General features: G+C 49.3%; 14 non-coding genes across 14 annotated transcripts; all 14 read left to right on the plus strand.

Moving 5' to 3' along the window:
- The first annotated feature begins 10 nt into the window (after positions 1–10).
- Positions 11–88, plus strand: LOC126057896 (small nucleolar RNA SNORD115). The gene has a single exon (XR_007512968.1). It is a non-coding gene; the product is annotated as a small nucleolar RNA SNORD115 (small nucleolar RNA).
- Positions 89–1,706: 1,618 nt separating this feature from the next.
- On the plus strand, positions 1,707–1,787 carry LOC126057534 (small nucleolar RNA SNORD115). Its single transcript, XR_007512615.1, has one exon. It is a non-coding gene; the product is annotated as a small nucleolar RNA SNORD115 (small nucleolar RNA).
- Positions 1,788–3,404: 1,617 nt separating this feature from the next.
- On the plus strand, positions 3,405–3,482 carry LOC126057897 (small nucleolar RNA SNORD115). The gene has a single exon (XR_007512969.1). It is a non-coding gene; the product is annotated as a small nucleolar RNA SNORD115 (small nucleolar RNA).
- A 1,618-nt stretch (positions 3,483–5,100) lies between these two features.
- On the plus strand, positions 5,101–5,181 carry LOC126057536 (small nucleolar RNA SNORD115). The gene has a single exon (XR_007512617.1). It is a non-coding gene; the product is annotated as a small nucleolar RNA SNORD115 (small nucleolar RNA).
- A 1,617-nt stretch (positions 5,182–6,798) lies between these two features.
- Positions 6,799–6,876, plus strand: LOC126057898 (small nucleolar RNA SNORD115). Its single transcript, XR_007512970.1, has one exon. It is a non-coding gene; the product is annotated as a small nucleolar RNA SNORD115 (small nucleolar RNA).
- Positions 6,877–8,494: 1,618 nt separating this feature from the next.
- LOC126057537 (small nucleolar RNA SNORD115) lies at positions 8,495–8,575 on the plus strand. The gene has a single exon (XR_007512618.1). It is a non-coding gene; the product is annotated as a small nucleolar RNA SNORD115 (small nucleolar RNA).
- A 1,617-nt stretch (positions 8,576–10,192) lies between these two features.
- Positions 10,193–10,270, plus strand: LOC126057900 (small nucleolar RNA SNORD115). Its single transcript, XR_007512973.1, has one exon. It is a non-coding gene; the product is annotated as a small nucleolar RNA SNORD115 (small nucleolar RNA).
- A 1,618-nt stretch (positions 10,271–11,888) lies between these two features.
- LOC126057538 (small nucleolar RNA SNORD115) lies at positions 11,889–11,969 on the plus strand. Its single transcript, XR_007512619.1, has one exon. It is a non-coding gene; the product is annotated as a small nucleolar RNA SNORD115 (small nucleolar RNA).
- A 1,617-nt stretch (positions 11,970–13,586) lies between these two features.
- LOC126057901 (small nucleolar RNA SNORD115) lies at positions 13,587–13,664 on the plus strand. The gene has a single exon (XR_007512974.1). It is a non-coding gene; the product is annotated as a small nucleolar RNA SNORD115 (small nucleolar RNA).
- A 1,618-nt stretch (positions 13,665–15,282) lies between these two features.
- Positions 15,283–15,363, plus strand: LOC126057539 (small nucleolar RNA SNORD115). The gene has a single exon (XR_007512620.1). It is a non-coding gene; the product is annotated as a small nucleolar RNA SNORD115 (small nucleolar RNA).
- Positions 15,364–16,980: 1,617 nt separating this feature from the next.
- Positions 16,981–17,058, plus strand: LOC126057902 (small nucleolar RNA SNORD115). The gene has a single exon (XR_007512975.1). It is a non-coding gene; the product is annotated as a small nucleolar RNA SNORD115 (small nucleolar RNA).
- A 1,618-nt stretch (positions 17,059–18,676) lies between these two features.
- On the plus strand, positions 18,677–18,757 carry LOC126057540 (small nucleolar RNA SNORD115). The gene has a single exon (XR_007512621.1). It is a non-coding gene; the product is annotated as a small nucleolar RNA SNORD115 (small nucleolar RNA).
- Positions 18,758–20,374: 1,617 nt separating this feature from the next.
- On the plus strand, positions 20,375–20,452 carry LOC126057903 (small nucleolar RNA SNORD115). Its single transcript, XR_007512976.1, has one exon. It is a non-coding gene; the product is annotated as a small nucleolar RNA SNORD115 (small nucleolar RNA).
- Positions 20,453–22,070: 1,618 nt separating this feature from the next.
- On the plus strand, positions 22,071–22,151 carry LOC126057541 (small nucleolar RNA SNORD115). Its single transcript, XR_007512622.1, has one exon. It is a non-coding gene; the product is annotated as a small nucleolar RNA SNORD115 (small nucleolar RNA).
- Positions 22,152–22,248: the final 97 nt, after the last annotated feature.

Consider the following 22,248-nt stretch of genomic DNA (forward strand, 5'->3'; position numbering starts at 1 on the left):
GATATGGCCGGGGTCAATGATGACATAATCTGTCTGGAAGAGAGATGATGACCTAAAAATCATGCTCAGAGAGGTTATGCTGAGGCCCTGTGGGAAAGTCCTTTGGCCCAGCCTTACAGATCTTCTTTAGAGCGGACTCCCATTTTGATTTCTTTCACCTGCACCAAGTAATCCAAAAGACCTGGGTGGCCGATTTTGGTCAGGTTGATTCCTTGGCTCTTTTCCTCTTTTTGTGTCCTTTAGCAAAACCTGCCTCCGAGGAGTTCACCGTTGCGAGGACAAAAGGTGAGGGATTTCCCGTGATTTGCCCTGGCCCCATCTGACACTTAGGCAAGTGAGGATACACCACAAAAGGCAGTAGGGTTTGCTGACAAGGCTGAGGCATGTCCCCTGGTGTGTGCTTGACCTTGCCTGGTTGACTAAGTGGCGGTGACGTGCGTGGGTGGATACTTAGGAATCAGAGAATCCTGAAACATGTGCGCTGGAGTCATCTGCGATAGCCTGGGCCCAAGTCCGATACGGCCTACCGAAATGGGAGAAACGGCCAACTAGAACAATGTATTTTCCCAAGATATTTATGAGATGTGAATGGCTCAGAGCTCTACAGGAGACTGGTCAACTTGCTGTAATTGAAAGCGTGTGTCAGTTGCGGCTGGACTCGCAGGATTTGCAGGTCGCTTTTCCCGTGAATCTTGAAATTGGATGAGCGACTCAGTAGTCTGATAGCTGGCTCCAGCTTTCAAGTAAAGGTAGCTGCACAGATAACTGCGTAGAAAATCTAAAGTCAGGGTCGATGCCAGGTGTGAAGGGGACACGAGGGTCAGGAGCACTTTCAGGTTGATGCCACAGGAGGTCATGTTTCCCTGGAGCTCTAGACAGTGAAAGCAGGCGTAAGTGCTGCCTTGCACATGTGCAAAGATCCCTGTTCCTACAGAGTTGGTTGGAATCCTGTAGAGGTTCCATAAGACTCCTGCTCTCTTTGTGCCAAGGAATCCTCTGATGGTTGATAAACAGGAGGAGATGTGTTCCCTGTGTTCCCATTCTTTGGGAATGAGGTGGCCTTGACTGTGTCTCTCCATGGCACAAGGGTGAAATCAAACTCTGGAAATGCCTAGTTGATTTGGGGGCCAAATTCTTGGTGAAAGCACTCTTCCGAGTGTCCCACAGCTCATTTGAAGATCCCCAGTTTTGGGAACCCTTGGATGTCATTTCCTGGAAGTGCTCGTGCACGGATCCGTGCCTGTGGACACAGATTCGGCTTCCTCGTAGACATTAGCCGGGGCTGATCAAATGAATAGCCTGTTCTTGGCTGGGACTTCCTGAGTACTTTTCTCCATTCGGAGTCCTCTATGCCTTGTCTTGATCTGGCACGCGTCTGCCTTTCTGTCAAGCGTCAGCAGTCTCACTAATGGGCGAGAAGTGTGTGTCTTGATTTCGTCCCTCTTTTGGGCTATATGTGGAAAAAGCATAGCTGTTAGGCAATGAATGTCTCTCGTCTGATGTCTGACTTACTTCTTTGCCCTTCCTCAAAGGATTGCAAGGTCGAAGCCTGTTTTCCTGCTTTCATGAGGGTCAAGCTAGTCCCCGGGACACCGGAAGAGGATGTGCGAACCTTCTCATCCTGCGTGATTGCGGGCTGGATGGACGATATCGGTGGTGAGGAACTTGAAGACTCAGGTGATTTCTCCCGGGGATTGAGATGTCTCGGGTCAACGAAGACACCTCAACTTGTCTCCAAGAGAGATGATGACATAAAAATCATGCTCAATAGGATCCCGCTGAGGCCCAGAGAGAAACTCCTTTTCCCTAACGTTAATGATCTGCTTCAGAGTGGACCCCCGTTTGGATCCCTTTTTCCTCCACCAAGTGATCAAAAACTCCTCCCTGACCGATTTTGGTCATGCTGATTCCTTGGCTCTTTTCGTCTTTTTCTGTCATTTGGAAAGACCTGCTTTCAGGAGATTCACCACCGAAAGAACTCAAGGTGAGTGAATGATGGCGGTTCTCCCTTGTCTCTGGTGACACTTAGACAAGTGAAAATGGAGCCCAAGAGGCAGTCGGGTTTTGTGGAAAAGCTGAGACGTGTCCCCTGCTTTGAGCTTGACCTGACCTATTGACCAAGTGGCGGTGATATGCACGGGTGGATAGGTAGGAAGCACAGGAACCTAGAAGAATTTCCACTTGAGTAATTTTTGATCGTCCGGTTCCCAGTCGGGTATGTCTACGGAATTTGAGAATATTTTCAACTCTCAACTCTTTACGGGATGGGAGTGTGTAGCAGCTCTACTGGAGAAACCAGAGAGACTTGCCCTAGTTGAAAGCCTGTGTCAGTTGCGACTGGACTCTTAGGATCTCCAGGGCGTCTTTCCCAGACATCTTGGTATTGGATGAAGACTGGAGTAGCCTGATACCTCGCTGTAGCATTCAAGAAAAGGCAGCAGCACCACTATCTGAGTCAAAAAGCTAATGCCAGGCTCAATACCATTCGGTACGTGGGTCGCGAGCGTCATGACTCGTTTCAGGTTCATACCACAGGAGGTCAGGATCTGCTGACAGCCTAATCAGGCAATGCAGGCATAACTGCTGCCTTCCACATGTGGAAAGATCATTTTCTTGACAGATCTTTGGAATCTTGTAGAGATTCCATAGAACTCCTTTTCCGTGTGCCCCACGGGATCCTCTGATGCTTGATATACGGGAGGAGATGTGTTCCCTCTCTGGGGATTATTGGGGCCTGAGGTAGATTCGATTGTGTCTCTCCATGGCTCAGTGGTGAAACGAAAGCGTTGAAGGACTGTGGCAATTTTAACAAGTGTTGGCAGAATTCTTGGAAAGCTATTCTTTTCCAAATGTCCTCCAGCTGATTTGAAGATCCCCCGGTGCTGGGGACTCTTGGGTGCCATTTCCCGGGAGTCCGCACACATTGGACAGTGCCCGTGGACGCATAGTTGGCTGCCTTCAACACATCAGTCAGGCTTAAGCAATGGCAACGGCTCCTTTTGCCTGGGTCCTCCTGTAAATTTGTGCTACATCCAGAGACCTCTCTGCCTTCTTCTGAATATTGCATGATTCTCTCCTTCTGTCATGGGTCAGCAGACTCCCCAGTGGGTTGCAAATGGCTGTCTTGATTTTGTCCATGTGTTCGCGAATGTCTGGCTGAAAGCCTAGCCTTAGGGAAGTGAGTTTCTCTTCTGGGATCTCTGTCTTACTGATTTCCCCTTTTCAAAGGGTTAGTGAGGTCGATGTCTCTTGTCCTGCTTTCATGGGGGTCAAGCCAACTGCCCGGGAAACTGGAAGATGATGTGTGAACGCTCTCATCCACTGTCCTTCCTGGGTGGAAGGAAGACATTTGTGGTAAGCATCTTCAGGTCTCAGGGGATTTTTCCTGGGGAGTGATATGGCCGGGGTCAATGATGACATAATCTGTCTGGAAGAGAGATGATGACCTAAAAATCATGCTCAGAGAGGTTATGCTGAGGCCCTGTGGGAAAGTCCTTTGGCCCAGCCTTACAGATCTTCTTTAGAGCGGACTCCCATTTTGATTTCTTTCACCTGCACCAAGTAATCCAAAAGACCTGGGTGGCCGATTTTGGTCAGGTTGATTCCTTGGCTCTTTTCCTCTTTTTGTGTCCTTTAGCAAAACCTGCCTCCGAGGAGTTCACCGTTGCGAGGACAAAAGGTGAGGGATTTCCCGTGATTTGCCCTGGCCCCATCTGACACTTAGGCAAGTGAGGATACACCACAAAAGGCAGTAGGGTTTGCTGACAAGGCTGAGGCATGTCCCCTGGTGTGTGCTTGACCTTGCCTGGTTGACTAAGTGGCGGTGACGTGCGTGGGTGGATACTTAGGAATCAGAGAATCCTGAAACATGTGCGCTGGAGTCATCTGCGATAGCCTGGGCCCAAGTCCGATACGGCCTACCGAAATGGGAGAAACGGCCAACTAGAACAATGTATTTTCCCAAGATATTTATGAGATGTGAATGGCTCAGAGCTCTACAGGAGACTGGTCAACTTGCTGTAATTGAAAGCGTGTGTCAGTTGCGGCTGGACTCGCAGGATTTGCAGGTCGCTTTTCCCGTGAATCTTGAAATTGGATGAACGACTCAGTAGTCTGATAGCTGGCTCCAGCTTTCAAGTAAAGGTAGCTGCACAGATAACTGCGTAGAAAATCTAAAGTCAGGGTCGATGCCAGGTGTGAAGGGGACACGAGGGTCAGGAGCACTTTCAGGTTGATGCCACAGGAGGTCATGTTTCCCTGGAGCTCTAGACAGTGAAAGCAGGCGTAAGTGCTGCCTTGCACATGTGCAAAGATCCCTGTTCCTACAGAGTTGGTTGGAATCCTGTAGAGGTTCCATAAGACTCCTGCTCTCTTTGTGCCAAGGAATCCTCTGATGGTTGATAAACAGGAGGAGATGTGTTCCCTGTGTTCCCATTCTTTGGGAATGAGGTGGCCTTGACTGTGTCTCTCCATGGCACAAGGGTGAAATCAAACTCTGGAAATGCCTAGTTGATTTGGGGGCCAAATTCTTGGTGAAAGCACTCTTCCGAGTGTCCCACAGCTCATTTGAAGATCCCCAGTTTTGGGAACCCTTGGATGTCATTTCCTGGAAGTGCTCGTGCACGGATCCGTGCCTGTGGACACAGATTCGGCTTCCTCGTAGACATTAGCCGGGGCTGATCAAATGAATAGCCTGTTCTTGGCTGGGACTTCCTGAGTACTTTTCTCCATTCGGAGTCCTCTATGCCTTGTCTTGATCTGGCACGCGTCTGCCTTTCTGTCAAGGGTCAGCAGTCTCACTAATGGGCGAGAAGTGTGTGTCTTGATTTCGTCCCTCTTTTGGGCTATATGTGGAAAAAGCATAGCTGTTAGGCAATGAATGTCTCTCGTCTGATGTCTGACTTACTTCTTTGCCCTTCCTCAAAGGATTGCAAGGTCGAAGCCTGTTTTCCTGCTTTCATGAGGGTCAAGCTAGTCCCCGGGACACCGGAAGAGGATGTGCGAACCTTCTCATCCTGCGTGATTGCGGGCTGGATGGACGATATCGGTGGTGAGGAACTTGAAGACTCAGGTGATTTCTCCCGGGGATTGAGATGTCTCGGGTCAACGAAGACACCTCAACTTGTCTCCAAGAGAGATGATGACATAAAAATCATGCTCAATAGGATCCCGCTGAGGCCCAGAGAGAAACTCCTTTTCCCTAACGTTAATGATCTGCTTCAGAGTGGACCCCCGTTTGGATCCCTTTTTCCTCCACCAAGTGATCAAAAACTCCTCCCTGACCGATTTTGGTCATGCTGATTCCTTGGCTCTTTTCGTCTTTTTCTGTCATTTGGAAAGACCTGCTTTCAGGAGATTCACCACCGAAAGAACTCAAGGTGAGTGAATGATGGCGGTTCTCCCTTGTCTCTGGTGACACTTAGACAAGTGAAAATGGAGCCCAAGAGGCAGTCGGGTTTTGTGGAAAAGCTGAGACGTGTCCCCTGCTTTGAGCTTGACCTGACCTATTGACCAAGTGGCGGTGATATGCACGGGTGGATAGGTAGGAAGCACAGGAACCTAGAAGAATTTCCACTTGAGTAATTTTTGATCGTCCGGTTCCCAGTCGGGTATGTCTACGGAATTTGAGAATATTTTCAACTCTCAACTCTTTACGGGATGGGAGTGTGTAGCAGCTCTACTGGAGAAACCAGAGAGACTTGCCCTAGTTGAAAGCCTGTGTCAGTTGCGACTGGACTCTTAGGATCTCCAGGGCGTCTTTCCCAGACATCTTGGTATTGGATGAAGACTGGAGTAGCCTGATACCTCGCTGTAGCATTCAAGAAAAGGCAGCAGCACCACTATCTGAGTCAAAAAGCTAATGCCAGGCTCAATACCATTCGGTACGTGGGTCGCGAGCGTCATGACTCGTTTCAGGTTCATACCACAGGAGGTCAGGATCTGCTGACAGCCTAATCAGGCAATGCAGGCATAACTGCTGCCTTCCACATGTGGAAAGATCATTTTCTTGACAGATCTTTGGAATCTTGTAGAGATTCCATAGAACTCCTTTTCCGTGTGCCCCACGGGATCCTCTGATGCTTGATATACGGGAGGAGATGTGTTCCCTCTCTGGGGATTATTGGGGCCTGAGGTAGATTCGATTGTGTCTCTCCATGGCTCAGTGGTGAAACGAAAGCGTTGAAGGACTGTGGCAATTTTAACAAGTGTTGGCAGAATTCTTGGAAAGCTATTCTTTTCCAAATGTCCTCCAGCTGATTTGAAGATCCCCCGGTGCTGGGGACTCTTGGGTGCCATTTCCCGGGAGTCCGCACACATTGGACAGTGCCCGTGGACGCATAGTTGGCTGCCTTCAACACATCAGTCAGGCTTAAGCAATGGCAACGGCTCCTTTTGCCTGGGTCCTCCTGTAAATTTGTGCTACATCCAGAGACCTCTCTGCCTTCTTCTGAATATTGCATGATTCTCTCCTTCTGTCATGGGTCAGCAGACTCCCCAGTGGGTTGCAAATGGCTCTCTTGATTTTGTCCATGTGTTCGCGAATGTCTGGCTGAAAGCCTAGCCTTAGGGAAGTGAGTTTCTCTTCTGGGATCTCTGTCTTACTGATTTCCCCTTTTCAAAGGGTTAGTGAGGTCGATGTCTCTTGTCCTGCTTTCATGGGGGTCAAGCCAACTGCCCGGGAAACTGGAAGATGATGTGTGAACGCTCTCATCCACTGTCCTTCCTGGGTGGAAGGAAGACATTTGTGGTAAGCATCTTCAGGTCTCAGGGGATTTTTCCTGGGGAGTGATATGGCCGGGGTCAATGATGACATAATCTGTCTGGAAGAGAGATGATGACCTAAAAATCATGCTCAGAGAGGTTATGCTGAGGCCCTGTGGGAAAGTCCTTTGGCCCAGCCTTACAGATCTTCTTTAGAGCGGACTCCCATTTTGATTTCTTTCACCTGCACCAAGTAATCCAAAAGACCTGGGTGGCCGATTTTGGTCAGGTTGATTCCTTGGCTCTTTTCCTCTTTTTGTGTCCTTTAGCAAAACCTGCCTCCGAGGAGTTCACCGTTGCGAGGACAAAAGGTGAGGGATTTCCCGTGATTTGCCCTGGCCCCATCTGACACTTAGGCAAGTGAGGATACACCACAAAAGGCAGTAGGGTTTGCTGACAAGGCTGAGGCATGTCCCCTGGTGTGTGCTTGACCTTGCCTGGTTGACTAAGTGGCGGTGACGTGCGTGGGTGGATACTTAGGAATCAGAGAATCCTGAAACATGTGCGCTGGAGTCATCTGCGATAGCCTGGGCCCAAGTCCGATACGGCCTACCGAAATGGGAGAAACGGCCAACTAGAACAATGTATTTTCCCAAGATATTTATGAGATGTGAATGGCTCAGAGCTCTACAGGAGACTGGTCAACTTGCTGTAATTGAAAGCGTGTGTCAGTTGCGGCTGGACTCGCAGGATTTGCAGGTCGCTTTTCCCGTGAATCTTGAAATTGGATGAGCGACTCAGTAGTCTGATAGCTGGCTCCAGCTTTCAAGTAAAGGTAGCTGCACAGATAACTGCGTAGAAAATCTAAAGTCAGGGTCGATGCCAGGTGTGAAGGGGACACGAGGGTCAGGAGCACTTTCAGGTTGATGCCACAGGAGGTCATGTTTCCCTGGAGCTCTAGACAGTGAAAGCAGGCGTAAGTGCTGCCTTGCACATGTGCAAAGATCCCTGTTCCTACAGAGTTGGTTGGAATCCTGTAGAGGTTCCATAAGACTCCTGCTCTCTTTGTGCCAAGGAATCCTCTGATGGTTGATAAACAGGAGGAGATGTGTTCCCTGTGTTCCCATTCTTTGGGAATGAGGTGGCCTTGACTGTGTCTCTCCATGGCACAAGGGTGAAATCAAACTCTGGAAATGCCTAGTTGATTTGGGGGCCAAATTCTTGGTGAAAGCACTCTTCCGAGTGTCCCACAGCTCATTTGAAGATCCCCAGTTTTGGGAACCCTTGGATGTCATTTCCTGGAAGTGCTCGTGCACGGATCCGTGCCTGTGGACACAGATTCGGCTTCCTCGTAGACATTAGCCGGGGCTGATCAAATGAATAGCCTGTTCTTGGCTGGGACTTCCTGAGTACTTTTCTCCATTCGGAGTCCTCTATGCCTTGTCTTGATCTGGCACGCGTCTGCCTTTCTGTCAAGGGTCAGCAGTCTCACTAATGGGCGAGAAGTGTGTGTCTTGATTTCGTCCCTCTTTTGGGCTATATGTGGAAAAAGCATAGCTGTTAGGCAATGAATGTCTCTCGTCTGATGTCTGACTTACTTCTTTGCCCTTCCTCAAAGGATTGCAAGGTCGAAGCCTGTTTTCCTGCTTTCATGAGGGTCAAGCTAGTCCCCGGGACACCGGAAGAGGATGTGCGAACCTTCTCATCCTGCGTGATTGCGGGCTGGATGGACGATATCGGTGGTGAGGAACTTGAAGACTCAGGTGATTTCTCCCGGGGATTGAGATGTCTCGGGTCAACGAAGACACCTCAACTTGTCTCCAAGAGAGATGATGACATAAAAATCATGCTCAATAGGATCCCGCTGAGGCCCAGAGAGAAACTCCTTTTCCCTAACGTTAATGATCTGCTTCAGAGTGGACCCCCGTTTGGATCCCTTTTTCCTCCACCAAGTGATCAAAAACTCCTCCCTGACCGATTTTGGTCATGCTGATTCCTTGGCTCTTTTCGTCTTTTTCTGTCATTTGGAAAGACCTGCTTTCAGGAGATTCACCACCGAAAGAACTCAAGGTGAGTGAATGATGGCGGTTCTCCCTTGTCTCTGGTGACACTTAGACAAGTGAAAATGGAGCCCAAGAGGCAGTCGGGTTTTGTGGAAAAGCTGAGACGTGTCCCCTGCTTTGAGCTTGACCTGACCTATTGACCAAGTGGCGGTGATATGCACGGGTGGATAGGTAGGAAGCACAGGAACCTAGAAGAATTTCCACTTGAGTAATTTTTGATCGTCCGGTTCCCAGTCGGGTATGTCTACGGAATTTGAGAATATTTTCAACTCTCAACTCTTTACGGGATGGGAGTGTGTAGCAGCTCTACTGGAGAAACCAGAGAGACTTGCCCTAGTTGAAAGCCTGTGTCAGTTGCGACTGGACTCTTAGGATCTCCAGGGCGTCTTTCCCAGACATCTTGGTATTGGATGAAGACTGGAGTAGCCTGATACCTCGCTGTAGCATTCAAGAAAAGGCAGCAGCACCACTATCTGAGTCAAAAAGCTAATGCCAGGCTCAATACCATTCGGTACGTGGGTCGCGAGCGTCATGACTCGTTTCAGGTTCATACCACAGGAGGTCAGGATCTGCTGACAGCCTAATCAGGCAATGCAGGCATAACTGCTGCCTTCCACATGTGGAAAGATCATTTTCTTGACAGATCTTTGGAATCTTGTAGAGATTCCATAGAACTCCTTTTCCGTGTGCCCCACGGGATCCTCTGATGCTTGATATACGGGAGGAGATGTGTTCCCTCTCTGGGGATTATTGGGGCCTGAGGTAGATTCGATTGTGTCTCTCCATGGCTCAGTGGTGAAACGAAAGCGTTGAAGGACTGTGGCAATTTTAACAAGTGTTGGCAGAATTCTTGGAAAGCTATTCTTTTCCAAATGTCCTCCAGCTGATTTGAAGATCCCCCGGTGCTGGGGACTCTTGGGTGCCATTTCCCGGGAGTCCGCACACATTGGACAGTGCCCGTGGACGCATAGTTGGCTGCCTTCAACACATCAGTCAGGCTTAAGCAATGGCAAAGGCTCCTTTTGCCTGGGTCCTCCTGTAAATTTGTGCTACATCCAGAGACCTCTCTGCCTTCTTCTGAATATTGCATGATTCTCTCCTTCTGTCATGGGTCAGCAGACTCCCCAGTGGGTTGCAAATGGCTCTCTTGATTTTGTCCATGTGTTCGCGAATGTCTGGCTGAAAGCCTAGCCTTAGGGAAGTGAGTTTCTCTTCTGGGATCTCTGTCTTACTGATTTCCCCTTTTCAAAGGGTTAGTGAGGTCGATGTCTCTTGTCCTGCTTTCATGGGGGTCAAGCCAACTGCCCGGGAAACTGGAAGATGATGTGTGAACGCTCTCATCCACTGTCCTTCCTGGGTGGAAGGAAGACATTTGTGGTAAGCATCTTCAGGTCTCAGGGGATTTTTCCTGGGGAGTGATATGGCCGGGGTCAATGATGACATAATCTGTCTGGAAGAGAGATGATGACCTAAAAATCATGCTCAGAGAGGTTATGCTGAGGCCCTGTGGGAAAGTCCTTTGGCCCAGCCTTACAGATCTTCTTTAGAGCGGACTCCCATTTTGATTTCTTTCACCTGCACCAAGTAATCCAAAAGACCTGGGTGGCCGATTTTGGTCAGGTTGATTCCTTGGCTCTTTTCCTCTTTTTGTGTCCTTTAGCAAAACCTGCCTCCGAGGAGTTCACCGTTGCGAGGACAAAAGGTGAGGGATTTCCCGTGATTTGCCCTGGCCCCATCTGACACTTAGGCAAGTGAGGATACACCACAAAAGGCAGTAGGGTTTGCTGACAAGGCTGAGGCATGTCCCCTGGTGTGTGCTTGACCTTGCCTGGTTGACTAAGTGGCGGTGACGTGCGTGGGTGGATACTTAGGAATCAGAGAATCCTGAAACATGTGCGCTGGAGTCATCTGCGATAGCCTGGGCCCAAGTCCGATACGGCCTACCGAAATGGGAGAAACGGCCAACTAGAACAATGTATTTTCCCAAGATATTTATGAGATGTGAATGGCTCAGAGCTCTACAGGAGACTGGTCAACTTGCTGTAATTGAAAGCGTGTGTCAGTTGCGGCTGGACTCGCAGGATTTGCAGGTCGCTTTTCCCGTGAATCTTGAAATTGGATGAGCGACTCAGTAGTCTGATAGCTGGCTCCAGCTTTCAAGTAAAGGTAGCTGCACAGATAACTGCGTAGAAAATCTAAAGTCAGGGTCGATGCCAGGTGTGAAGGGGACACGAGGGTCAGGAGCACTTTCAGGTTGATGCCACAGGAGGTCATGTTTCCCTGGAGCTCTAGACAGTGAAAGCAGGCGTAAGTGCTGCCTTGCACATGTGCAAAGATCCCTGTTCCTACAGAGTTGGTTGGAATCCTGTAGAGGTTCCATAAGACTCCTGCTCTCTTTGTGCCAAGGAATCCTCTGATGGTTGATAAACAGGAGGAGATGTGTTCCCTGTGTTCCCATTCTTTGGGAATGAGGTGGCCTTGACTGTGTCTCTCCATGGCACAAGGGTGAAATCAAACTCTGGAAATGCCTAGTTGATTTGGGGGCCAAATTCTTGGTGAAAGCACTCTTCCGAGTGTCCCACAGCTCATTTGAAGATCCCCAGTTTTGGGAACCCTTGGATGTCATTTCCTGGAAGTGCTCGTGCACGGATCCGTGCCTGTGGACACAGATTCGGCTTCCTCGTAGACATTAGCCGGGGCTGATCAAATGAATAGCCTGTTCTTGGCTGGGACTTCCTGAGTACTTTTCTCCATTCGGAGTCCTCTATGCCTTGTCTTGATCTGGCACGCGTCTGCCTTTCTGTCAAGGGTCAGCAGTCTCACTAATGGGCGAGAAGTGTGTGTCTTGATTTCGTCCCTCTTTTGGGCTATATGTGGAAAAAGCATAGCTGTTAGGCAATGAATGTCTCTCGTCTGATGTCTGACTTACTTCTTTGCCCTTCCTCAAAGGATTGCAAGGTCGAAGCCTGTTTTCCTGCTTTCATGAGGGTCAAGCTAGTCCCCGGGACACCGGAAGAGGATGTGCGAACCTTCTCATCCTGCGTGATTGCGGGCTGGATGGACGATATCGGTGGTGAGGAACTTGAAGACTCAGGTGATTTCTCCCGGGGATTGAGATGTCTCGGGTCAACGAAGACACCTCAACTTGTCTCCAAGAGAGATGATGACATAAAAATCATGCTCAATAGGATCCCGCTGAGGCCCAGAGAGAAACTCCTTTTCCCTAACGTTAATGATCTGCTTCAGAGTGGACCCCCGTTTGGATCCCTTTTTCCTCCACCAAGTGATCAAAAACTCCTCCCTGACCGATTTTGGTCATGCTGATTCCTTGGCTCTTTTCGTCTTTTTCTGTCATTTGGAAAGACCTGCTTTCAGGAGATTCACCACCGAAAGAACTCAAGGTGAGTGAATGATGGCGGTTCTCCCTTGTCTCTGGTGACACTTAGACAAGTGAAAATGGAGCCCAAGAGGCAGTCGGGTTTTGTGGAAAAGCTGAGACGTGTCCCCTGCTTTGAGCTTGACCTGACCTATTGACCAAGTGGCGGTGATATGCACGGGTGGATAGGTAGGAAGCACAGGAACCTAGAAGAATTTCCACTTGAGTAATTTTTGATCGTCCGGTTCCCAGTCGGGTATGTCTACGGAATTTGAGAATATTTTCAACTCTCAACTCTTTACGGGATGGGAGTGTGTAGCAGCTCTACTGGAGAAACCAGAGAGACTTGCCCTAGTTGAAAGCCTGTGTCAGTTGCGACTGGACTCTTAGGATCTCCAGGGCGTCTTTCCCAGACATCTTGGTATTGGATGAAGACTGGAGTAGCCTGATACCTCGCTGTAGCATTCAAGAAAAGGCAGCAGCACCACTATCTGAGTCAAAAAGCTAATGCCAGGCTCAATACCATTCGGTACGTGGGTCGCGAGCGTCATGACTCGTTTCAGGTTCATACCACAGGAGGTCAGGATCTGCTGACAGCCTAATCAGGCAATGCAGGCATAACTGCTGCCTTCCACATGTGGAAAGATCATTTTCTTGACAGATCTTTGGAATCTTGTAGAGATTCCATAGAACTCCTTTTCCGTGTGCCCCACGGGATCCTCTGATGCTTGATATACGGGAGGAGATGTGTTCCCTCTCTGGGGATTATTGGGGCCTGAGGTAGATTCGATTGTGTCTCTCCATGGCTCAGTGGTGAAACGAAAGCGTTGAAGGACTGTGGCAATTTTAACAAGTGTTGGCAGAATTCTTGGAAAGCTATTCTTTTCCAAATGTCCTCCAGCTGATTTGAAGATCCCCCGGTGCTGGGGACTCTTGGGTGCCATTTCCCGGGAGTCCGCACACATTGGACAGTGCCCGTGGACGCATAGTTGGCTGCCTTCAACACATCAGTCAGGCTTAAGCAATGGCAACGGCTCCTTTTGCCTGGGTCCTCCTGTAAATTTGTGCTACATCCAGAGACCTCTCTGCCTTCTTCTGAATATTGCATGATTCTCTCCTTCTGTCATGGGTCAGCAGACTCCCCAGTGGGTTGCAAATGGCTGTCTTGATTTTGTCCATGTGTTCGCGAATGTCTGGCTGAAAGCCTAGCCTTAGGGAAGTGAGTTTCTCTTCTGGGATCTCTGTCTTACTGATTTCCCCTTTTCAAAGGGTTAGTGAGGTCGATGTCTCTTGTCCTGCTTTCATGGGGGTCAAGCCAACTGCCCGGGAAACTGGAAGATGATGTGTGAACGCTCTCATCCACTGTCCTTCCTGGGTGGAAGGAAGACATTTGTGGTAAGCATCTTCAGGTCTCAGGGGATTTTTCCTGGGGAGTGATATGGCCGGGGTCAATGATGACATAATCTGTCTGGAAGAGAGATGATGACCTAAAAATCATGCTCAGAGAGGTTATGCTGAGGCCCTGTGGGAAAGTCCTTTGGCCCAGCCTTACAGATCTTCTTTAGAGCGGACTCCCATTTTGATTTCTTTCACCTGCACCAAGTAATCCAAAAGACCTGGGTGGCCGATTTTGGTCAGGTTGATTCCTTGGCTCTTTTCCTCTTTTTGTGTCCTTTAGCAAAACCTGCCTCCGAGGAGTTCACCGTTGCGAGGACAAAAGGTGAGGGATTTCCCGTGATTTGCCCTGGCCCCATCTGACACTTAGGCAAGTGAGGATACACCACAAAAGGCAGTAGGGTTTGCTGACAAGGCTGAGGCATGTCCCCTGGTGTGTGCTTGACCTTGCCTGGTTGACTAAGTGGCGGTGACGTGCGTGGGTGGATACTTAGGAATCAGAGAATCCTGAAACATGTGCGCTGGAGTCATCTGCGATAGCCTGGGCCCAAGTCCGATACGGCCTACCGAAATGGGAGAAACGGCCAACTAGAACAATGTATTTTCCCAAGATATTTATGAGATGTGAATGGCTCAGAGCTCTACAGGAGACTGGTCAACTTGCTGTAATTGAAAGCGTGTGTCAGTTGCGGCTGGACTCGCAGGATTTGCAGGTCGCTTTTCCCGTGAATCTTGAAATTGGATGAGCGACTCAGTAGTCTGATAGCTGGCTCCAGCTTTCAAGTAAAGGTAGCTGCACAGATAACTGCGTAGAAAATCTAAAGTCAGGGTCGATGCCAGGTGTGAAGGGGACACGAGGGTCAGGAGCACTTTCAGGTTGATGCCACAGGAGGTCATGTTTCCCTGGAGCTCTAGACAGTGAAAGCAGGCGTAAGTGCTGCCTTGCACATGTGCAAAGATCCCTGTTCCTACAGAGTTGGTTGGAATCCTGTAGAGGTTCCATAAGACTCCTGCTCTCTTTGTGCCAAGGAATCCTCTGATGGTTGATAAACAGGAGGAGATGTGTTCCCTGTGTTCCCATTCTTTGGGAATGAGGTGGCCTTGACTGTGTCTCTCCATGGCACAAGGGTGAAATCAAACTCTGGAAATGCCTAGTTGATTTGGGGGCCAAATTCTTGGTGAAAGCACTCTTCCGAGTGTCCCACAGCTCATTTGAAGATCCCCAGTTTTGGGAACCCTTGGATGTCATTTCCTGGAAGTGCTCGTGCACGGATCCGTGCCTGTGGACACAGATTCGGCTTCCTCGTAGACATTAGCCGGGGCTGATCAAATGAATAGCCTGTTCTTGGCTGGGACTTCCTGAGTACTTTTCTCCATTCGGAGTCCTCTATGCCTTGTCTTGATCTGGCACGCGTCTGCCTTTCTGTCAAGGGTCAGCAGTCTCACTAATGGGCGAGAAGTGTGTGTCTTGATTTCGTCCCTCTTTTGGGCTATATGTGGAAAAAGCATAGCTGTTAGGCAATGAATGTCTCTCGTCTGATGTCTGACTTACTTCTTTGCCCTTCCTCAAAGGATTGCAAGGTCGAAGCCTGTTTTCCTGCTTTCATGAGGGTCAAGCTAGTCCCCGGGACACCGGAAGAGGATGTGCGAACCTTCTCATCCTGCGTGATTGCGGGCTGGATGGACGATATCGGTGGTGAGGAACTTGAAGACTCAGGTGATTTCTCCCGGGGATTGAGATGTCTCGGGTCAACGAAGACACCTCAACTTGTCTCCAAGAGAGATGATGACATAAAAATCATGCTCAATAGGATCCCGCTGAGGCCCAGAGAGAAACTCCTTTTCCCTAACGTTAATGATCTGCTTCAGAGTGGACCCCCGTTTGGATCCCTTTTTCCTCCACCAAGTGATCAAAAACTCCTCCCTGACCGATTTTGGTCATGCTGATTCCTTGGCTCTTTTCGTCTTTTTCTGTCATTTGGAAAGACCTGCTTTCAGGAGATTCACCACCGAAAGAACTCAAGGTGAGTGAATGATGGCGGTTCTCCCTTGTCTCTGGTGACACTTAGACAAGTGAAAATGGAGCCCAAGAGGCAGTCGGGTTTTGTGGAAAAGCTGAGACGTGTCCCCTGCTTTGAGCTTGACCTGACCTATTGACCAAGTGGCGGTGATATGCACGGGTGGATAGGTAGGAAGCACAGGAACCTAGAAGAATTTCCACTTGAGTAATTTTTGATCGTCCGGTTCCCAGTCGGGTATGTCTACGGAATTTGAGAATATTTTCAACTCTCAACTCTTTACGGGATGGGAGTGTGTAGCAGCTCTACTGGAGAAACCAGAGAGACTTGCCCTAGTTGAAAGCCTGTGTCAGTTGCGACTGGACTCTTAGGATCTCCAGGGCGTCTTTCCCAGACATCTTGGTATTGGATGAAGACTGGAGTAGCCTGATACCTCGCTGTAGCATTCAAGAAAAGGCAGCAGCACCACTATCTGAGTCAAAAAGCTAATGCCAGGCTCAATACCATTCGGTACGTGGGTCGCGAGCGTCATGACTCGTTTCAGGTTCATACCACAGGAGGTCAGGATCTGCTGACAGCCTAATCAGGCAATGCAGGCATAACTGCTGCCTTCCACATGTGGAAAGATCATTTTCTTGACAGATCTTTGGAATCTTGTAGAGATTCCATAGAACTCCTTTTCCGTGTGCCCCACGGGATCCTCTGATGCTTGATATACGGGAGGAGATGTGTTCCCTCTCTGGGGATTATTGGGGCCTGAGGTAGATTCGATTGTGTCTCTCCATGGCTCAGTGGTGAAACGAAAGCGTTGAAGGACTGTGGCAATTTTAACAAGTGTTGGCAGAATTCTTGGAAAGCTATTCTTTTCCAAATGTCCTCCAGCTGATTTGAAGATCCCCCGGTGCTGGGGACTCTTGGGTGCCATTTCCCGGGAGTCCGCACACATTGGACAGTGCCCGTGGACGCATAGTTGGCTGCCTTCAACACATCAGTCAGGCTTAAGCAATGGCAAAGGCTCCTTTTGCCTGGGTCCTCCTGTAAATTTGTGCTACATCCAGAGACCTCTCTGCCTTCTTCTGAATATTGCATGATTCTCTCCTTCTGTCATGGGTCAGCAGACTCCCCAGTGGGTTGCAAATGGCTCTCTTGATTTTGTCCATGTGTTCGCGAATGTCTGGCTGAAAGCCTAGCCTTAGGGAAGTGAGTTTCTCTTCTGGGATCTCTGTCTTACTGATTTCCCCTTTTCAAAGGGTTAGTGAGGTCGATGTCTCTTGTCCTGCTTTCATGGGGGTCAAGCCAACTGCCCGGGAAACTGGAAGATGATGTGTGAACGCTCTCATCCACTGTCCTTCCTGGGTGGAAGGAAGACATTTGTGGTAAGCATCTTCAGGTCTCAGGGGATTTTTCCTGGGGAGTGATATGGCCGGGGTCAATGATGACATAATCTGTCTGGAAGAGAGATGATGACCTAAAAATCATGCTCAGAGAGGTTATGCTGAGGCCCTGTGGGAAAGTCCTTTGGCCCAGCCTTACAGATCTTCTTTAGAGCGGACTCCCATTTTGATTTCTTTCACCTGCACCAAGTAATCCAAAAGACCTGGGTGGCCGATTTTGGTCAGGTTGATTCCTTGGCTCTTTTCCTCTTTTTGTGTCCTTTAGCAAAACCTGCCTCCGAGGAGTTCACCGTTGCGAGGACAAAAGGTGAGGGATTTCCCGTGATTTGCCCTGGCCCCATCTGACACTTAGGCAAGTGAGGATACACCACAAAAGGCAGTAGGGTTTGCTGACAAGGCTGAGGCATGTCCCCTGGTGTGTGCTTGACCTTGCCTGGTTGACTAAGTGGCGGTGACGTGCGTGGGTGGATACTTAGGAATCAGAGAATCCTGAAACATGTGCGCTGGAGTCATCTGCGATAGCCTGGGCCCAAGTCCGATACGGCCTACCGAAATGGGAGAAACGGCCAACTAGAACAATGTATTTTCCCAAGATATTTATGAGATGTGAATGGCTCAGAGCTCTACAGGAGACTGGTCAACTTGCTGTAATTGAAAGCGTGTGTCAGTTGCGGCTGGACTCGCAGGATTTGCAGGTCGCTTTTCCCGTGAATCTTGAAATTGGATGAGCGACTCAGTAGTCTGATAGCTGGCTCCAGCTTTCAAGTAAAGGTAGCTGCACAGATAACTGCGTAGAAAATCTAAAGTCAGGGTCGATGCCAGGTGTGAAGGGGACACGAGGGTCAGGAGCACTTTCAGGTTGATGCCACAGGAGGTCATGTTTCCCTGGAGCTCTAGACAGTGAAAGCAGGCGTAAGTGCTGCCTTGCACATGTGCAAAGATCCCTGTTCCTACAGAGTTGGTTGGAATCCTGTAGAGGTTCCATAAGACTCCTGCTCTCTTTGTGCCAAGGAATCCTCTGATGGTTGATAAACAGGAGGAGATGTGTTCCCTGTGTTCCCATTCTTTGGGAATGAGGTGGCCTTGACTGTGTCTCTCCATGGCACAAGGGTGAAATCAAACTCTGGAAATGCCTAGTTGATTTGGGGGCCAAATTCTTGGTGAAAGCACTCTTCCGAGTGTCCCACAGCTCATTTGAAGATCCCCAGTTTTGGGAACCCTTGGATGTCATTTCCTGGAAGTGCTCGTGCACGGATCCGTGCCTGTGGACACAGATTCGGCTTCCTCGTAGACATTAGCCGGGGCTGATCAAATGAATAGCCTGTTCTTGGCTGGGACTTCCTGAGTACTTTTCTCCATTCGGAGTCCTCTATGCCTTGTCTTGATCTGGCACGCGTCTGCCTTTCTGTCAAGGGTCAGCAGTCTCACTAATGGGCGAGAAGTGTGTGTCTTGATTTCGTCCCTCTTTTGGGCTATATGTGGAAAAAGCATAGCTGTTAGGCAATGAATGTCTCTCGTCTGATGTCTGACTTACTTCTTTGCCCTTCCTCAAAGGATTGCAAGGTCGAAGCCTGTTTTCCTGCTTTCATGAGGGTCAAGCTAGTCCCCGGGACACCGGAAGAGGATGTGCGAACCTTCTCATCCTGCGTGATTGCGGGCTGGATGGACGATATCGGTGGTGAGGAACTTGAAGACTCAGGTGATTTCTCCCGGGGATTGAGATGTCTCGGGTCAACGAAGACACCTCAACTTGTCTCCAAGAGAGATGATGACATAAAAATCATGCTCAATAGGATCCCGCTGAGGCCCAGAGAGAAACTCCTTTTCCCTAACGTTAATGATCTGCTTCAGAGTGGACCCCCGTTTGGATCCCTTTTTCCTCCACCAAGTGATCAAAAACTCCTCCCTGACCGATTTTGGTCATGCTGATTCCTTGGCTCTTTTCGTCTTTTTCTGTCATTTGGAAAGACCTGCTTTCAGGAGATTCACCACCGAAAGAACTCAAGGTGAGTGAATGATGGCGGTTCTCCCTTGTCTCTGGTGACACTTAGACAAGTGAAAATGGAGCCCAAGAGGCAGTCGGGTTTTGTGGAAAAGCTGAGACGTGTCCCCTGCTTTGAGCTTGACCTGACCTATTGACCAAGTGGCGGTGATATGCACGGGTGGATAGGTAGGAAGCACAGGAACCTAGAAGAATTTCCACTTGAGTAATTTTTGATCGTCCGGTTCCCAGTCGGGTATGTCTACGGAATTTGAGAATATTTTCAACTCTCAACTCTTTACGGGATGGGAGTGTGTAGCAGCTCTACTGGAGAAACCAGAGAGACTTGCCCTAGTTGAAAGCCTGTGTCAGTTGCGACTGGACTCTTAGGATCTCCAGGGCGTCTTTCCCAGACATCTTGGTATTGGATGAAGACTGGAGTAGCCTGATACCTCGCTGTAGCATTCAAGAAAAGGCAGCAGCACCACTATCTGAGTCAAAAAGCTAATGCCAGGCTCAATACCATTCGGTACGTGGGTCGCGAGCGTCATGACTCGTTTCAGGTTCATACCACAGGAGGTCAGGATCTGCTGACAGCCTAATCAGGCAATGCAGGCATAACTGCTGCCTTCCACATGTGGAAAGATCATTTTCTTGACAGATCTTTGGAATCTTGTAGAGATTCCATAGAACTCCTTTTCCGTGTGCCCCACGGGATCCTCTGATGCTTGATATACGGGAGGAGATGTGTTCCCTCTCTGGGGATTATTGGGGCCTGAGGTAGATTCGATTGTGTCTCTCCATGGCTCAGTGGTGAAACGAAAGCGTTGAAGGACTGTGGCAATTTTAACAAGTGTTGGCAGAATTCTTGGAAAGCTATTCTTTTCCAAATGTCCTCCAGCTGATTTGAAGATCCCCCGGTGCTGGGGACTCTTGGGTGCCATTTCCCGGGAGTCCGCACACATTGGACAGTGCCCGTGGACGCATAGTTGGCTGCCTTCAACACATCAGTCAGGCTTAAGCAATGGCAAAGGCTCCTTTTGCCTGGGTCCTCCTGTAAATTTGTGCTACATCCAGAGACCTCTCTGCCTTCTTCTGAATATTGCATGATTCTCTCCTTCTGTCATGGGTCAGCAGACTCCCCAGTGGGTTGCAAATGGCTCTCTTGATTTTGTCCATGTGTTCGCGAATGTCTGGCTGAAAGCCTAGCCTTAGGGAAGTGAGTTTCTCTTCTGGGATCTCTGTCTTACTGATTTCCCCTTTTCAAAGGGTTAGTGAGGTCGATGTCTCTTGTCCTGCTTTCATGGGGGTCAAGCCAACTGCCCGGGAAACTGGAAGATGATGTGTGAACGCTCTCATCCACTGTCCTTCCTGGGTGGAAGGAAGACATTTGTGGTAAGCATCTTCAGGTCTCAGGGGATTTTTCCTGGGGAGTGATATGGCCGGGGTCAATGATGACATAATCTGTCTGGAAGAGAGATGATGACCTAAAAATCATGCTCAGAGAGGTTATGCTGAGGCCCTGTGGGAAAGTCCTTTGGCCCAGCCTTACAGATCTTCTTTAGAGCGGACTCCCATTTTGATTTCTTTCACCTGCACCAAGTAATCCAAAAGACCTGGGTGGCCGATTTTGGTCAGGTTGATTCCTTGGCTCTTTTCCTCTTTTTGTGTCCTTTAGCAAAACCTGCCTCCGAGGAGTTCACCGTTGCGAGGACAAAAGGTGAGGGATTTCCCGTGATTTGCCCTGGCCCCATCTGACACTTAGGCAAGTGAGGATACACCACAAAAGGCAGTAGGGTTTGCTGACAAGGCTGAGGCATGTCCCCTGGTGTGTGCTTGACCTTGCCTGGTTGACTAAGTGGCGGTGACGTGCGTGGGTGGATACTTAGGAATCAGAGAATCCTGAAACATGTGCGCTGGAGTCATCTGCGATAGCCTGGGCCCAAGTCCGATACGGCCTACCGAAATGGGAGAAACGGCCAACTAGAACAATGTATTTTCCCAAGATATTTATGAGATGTGAATGGCTCAGAGCTCTACAGGAGACTGGTCAACTTGCTGTAATTGAAAGCGTGTGTCAGTTGCGGCTGGACTCGCAGGATTTGCAGGTCGCTTTTCCCGTGAATCTTGAAATTGGATGAGCGACTCAGTAGTCTGATAGCTGGCTCCAGCTTTCAAGTAAAGGTAGCTGCACAGATAACTGCGTAGAAAATCTAAAGTCAGGGTCGATGCCAGGTGTGAAGGGGACACGAGGGTCAGGAGCACTTTCAGGTTGATGCCACAGGAGGTCATGTTTCCCTGGAGCTCTAGACAGTGAAAGCAGGCGTAAGTGCTGCCTTGCACATGTGCAAAGATCCCTGTTCCTACAGAGTTGGTTGGAATCCTGTAGAGGTTCCATAAGACTCCTGCTCTCTTTGTGCCAAGGAATCCTCTGATGGTTGATAAACAGGAGGAGATGTGTTCCCTGTGTTCCCATTCTTTGGGAATGAGGTGGCCTTGACTGTGTCTCTCCATGGCACAAGGGTGAAATCAAACTCTGGAAATGCCTAGTTGATTTGGGGGCCAAATTCTTGGTGAAAGCACTCTTCCGAGTGTCCCACAGCTCATTTGAAGATCCCCAGTTTTGGGAACCCTTGGATGTCATTTCCTGGAAGTGCTCGTGCACGGATCCGTGCCTGTGGACACAGATTCGGCTTCCTCGTAGACATTAGCCGGGGCTGATCAAATGAATAGCCTGTTCTTGGCTGGGACTTCCTGAGTACTTTTCTCCATTCGGAGTCCTCTATGCCTTGTCTTGATCTGGCACGCGTCTGCCTTTCTGTCAAGGGTCAGCAGTCTCACTAATGGGCGAGAAGTGTGTGTCTTGATTTCGTCCCTCTTTTGGGCTATATGTGGAACAAGCATAGCTGTTAGGCAATGAATGTCTCTCGTCTGATGTCTGACTTACTTCTTTGCCCTTCCTCAAAGGATTGCAAGGTCGAAGCCTGTTTTCCTGCTTTCATGAGGGTCAAGCTAGTCCCCGGGAAACCGGAAGAGGATGTGCGAACCTTCTCATCCTGCGTGATTGCGGGCTGGATGGACGATATCGGTGGTGAGGAACTTGAAGACTCAGGTGATTTCTCCCGGGGATTGAGATGTCTCGGGTCAACGAAGACACCTCAACTTGTCTCCAAGAGAGATGATGACATAAAAATCATGCTCAATAGGATCCCGCTGAGGCCCAGAGAGAAACTCCTTTTCCCTAACGTTAATGATCTGCTTCAGAGTGGACCCCCGTTTGGATCCCTTTTTCCTCCACCAAGTGATCAAAAACTCCTCC

Source organism: Elephas maximus, chromosome 13, assembly GCF_024166365.1.
Source record: "Elephas maximus indicus isolate mEleMax1 chromosome 13, mEleMax1 primary haplotype, whole genome shotgun sequence".
Taxonomy (NCBI): Eukaryota; Metazoa; Chordata; class Mammalia; order Proboscidea; family Elephantidae; genus Elephas; species Elephas maximus.